The following is a 2,982-nucleotide window of genomic DNA, read 5'->3' on the forward strand; positions in this document are numbered from 1 at the left end:
GTGTGTGTGTGTGTGTGTGTGTGTGTGTGTGTCTGTGCGTGTGTGAGTTGGTGTGTTGATTTTGCACTCTAGATGTTTTAGAGTTTCTCCCCTTCATTGTTGTGCAATTTGTTTCCAGATTGTGGGGGATTTGTAGATTGTACACATAAAAATGTTCCGTATTTTTTTCCCCCATTTCCCATTCATTTCTTATGGTCGGTCATTTTTGACCGAAGACCATGAGTGTGACTTTTTTTTACGACCACTTAGCTTTTTCGAATCATGCCCTCATTTTTTTTTGTGTTCACATACCAAGTGCCATAAAAGTCACCAAGTTTTGTACCATTCTGGTGAAGCTATGATTTTTAAAAATTCAAAATGTAAAATTCTCCAGTCAGAAATGACAGAAGACCGCACAAGGGTTAAAGTTATCTGGTCTTTAATAATGTTTGCAAAACGTTAGCACAAAAATGGTATTTATATGTCGTTCATGGAATATTTTATTTAGACATTTATCTAACATTTTTTTTTTCAGAACGTTAAGCGAATGTTTAAAAGTAAAGTTTCCATAATAGCCTCTTTGTAAAACGATAGAACAGAATCAATAACCAAAAAAAAAAAAAAACTTTTGTAAAACGTTCAACAAATGTGTTTCGGTAATAAAACGTTCCATGAATGCTGCTGTATACATAATGTTTCTGTGCTAACATTTTGAGATCAATATTGAAGACCAGATAGCACTGAATGAACTTTCTATTAATATTACTAGAAGAACATAAGTCATAACTTTGAGAGAACCTTGCCAAAACCTTAGCCAAAGTTCTGAGAACGTTCCTTGTCAGCTGAGATGATTTTCCTGTCATGTTCATGATAATGTTTCTGTATGAACTGATGGTCAGAATCAGATAGTTTATATTTCATCATCTACACTGATTACTGAAGCTGCTCGAAACCATCTTTAATTTAATTGCACAGAAGGTAACCGGATCCTGATGAGGCTTAGAGCAGTGCTGTGGAGGTTCATCAGGGTGTTGTGTTTTGATCAGATCTCATTCACGTCTCTAGTGTCCACAGGTGTTCGTCTATAAATAATACTGTCATCTGTTGCTATCAGTGTTACATTGGCGTTTCAAGAGACCAGCTCTATTTAAAAAGCTTGGCGTTTCTTCTGTGAGTTTTTGCCAGGACAATCAACACAAAAACACATGCTGGGATCTGTTTCCGGGCAGCGTGACAGAGCTTCACATTACTGAAAGGTAATGGGTATTAACTAAGGACACAAGCATGGAAACAGCTTAGACTAGTCTTAAAAGTTAGTCATTTAATTTCTTTTTTTAGGCATAACTTTTGAAAACTGGCTGCATAAAAACACAGATTGGTCTAATTTGTTCTATCACTTGGTTAAAAAGTTTTTTAAGTGTATTAATTTTTTTTGTTTTGTTATGCAAACGTTAAGGGAATATTGCATTTTACCATTTTGCAAACATTATGGGAACGTTATGTTTTGAATGTTCTCTTAACGTTCCGATGCAAGTAGTAACATTTTTTAAATGTTAGAAGAAAGTGCAACTAAAACATTTCAGAAAAAAATTCCCTAAATATTGTTATAAATAATGTTTTTGATCAAACGTTTAGAGAACATCATTAAAGACCAGATAACACTGAACAAACGTTCTATTAATGTTACTTGAAAGTTTATAACTTTGAGAGAACCTTGCCAGAACATTAGCCAAAGTTCTGAGTGTTCTCTGTTAGCTGGGATATGTGCTATATATCCCAGTTTTATTATTTTGTCAAATTTGAGTAACTTTATTATTCTGTATGTCTGTCCATCTGTCTGTCTGTGAGTCTGTCTGTCTGTCCTTCTGTCCATCTATCTGTCTATGAGTCTGTCTGTCTGTCTGTCTGTCTGTCTGTCTGTCTGTCTGTCTGTCTGTCTGTCTGTCTGTCTGTCTGTCTGTCTGTCTGTCTGTCTGTCTGTCTGTCTGTCTGTCTGTCTGTCTGTCTGTCTGTCTGTCTGTCTGTCTGTCTGTCTGTCTGTCTGTCTGTCTGTCTGTCTGTCTGTCTGTCTGTCTGTCTGTCTGTCTGTCTGTCTGTCTGTCTGTCTGTCTGTCTGTCTGTCTGTCTGTCTGTCTGTCTGTCTGTCTGTCTGTCTGTCTGTCTGTCTGTCTGTCTGTCTGTCTGTCTGTCTGTCTGTCTGTCTGTCTGTCTGTCTGTCTGTCTGTCTGTCTGTCTGTCTGTCTGTCTGTCTGTCTGTCTGTCTGTCTGTCTGTCTGTCTGTCTGTCTGTCTGTCTGTCTGTCTGTCTGTCTGTCTGTCTGTCTGTCTGTCTGTCTGTCTGTCTGTCTGTCTGTCTGTCTGTCTGTCTGTCTGTCTGTCTGTCTGTCTGTCTGTCTGTCTGTCTGTCTGTCTGTCTGTCTGTCTGTCTGTCTGTCTGTCTGTCTGTCTGTCTGTCTGTCTGTCTGTCTGTCTGTCTGTCTGTCTGTCTGTCTGTCTGTCTGTCTGTCTGTCTGTCTGTCTGTCTTTCCATCTGTCTGTCTATGAGTCTGTCTGTCTTTCTGTCCATCTGTCTGTCTATGAGCCTGCCTGTCTGTCTGTGAGTCTGTCTGTCTGTCTGTCCTTCTATCTGTCTGTCTATGAGCCTGTCTGTCTGTAAGTCTGTCTGTCTGTCCATCTGTCTGTGAGTCTGTCTGTCTGTCCATCTGTCTGTGAGTCTGTCTGTCTGTCCTTCTGTCCATCTGTCTGTCTATGAGCCTGCCTGTCTGTCTGTCTGTCCTTCTGTCTGTCTGTCTATGAGCCTGTCTGTCTGTGAGTCTGTCTGTCTGTCCATCTGTCTGTGAGACTGTCTGTCTGTCCTTCTGTCTGTCTGTCCATCTGTCTGTCTATGAGCCTGCCTGTCTGTGAGTCTGTCTGTCCTTTTGTCTGTCTGTCCATCTGTCTATGAGCCTGTCTGTCTGTGAGTCTGTCTGTCTGTCCTTCTGTCTGTCTGTCCATCTGTCTATGA

The sequence above is a fragment of the Sinocyclocheilus grahami genome, unplaced genomic scaffold (genome assembly GCF_001515645.1).
Source record: "Sinocyclocheilus grahami isolate Dianchi unplaced genomic scaffold, SAMN03320097.WGS_v1.1 scaffold613.1, whole genome shotgun sequence".
In the NCBI taxonomy this organism is placed as follows: Eukaryota; Metazoa; Chordata; class Actinopteri; order Cypriniformes; family Cyprinidae; genus Sinocyclocheilus; species Sinocyclocheilus grahami.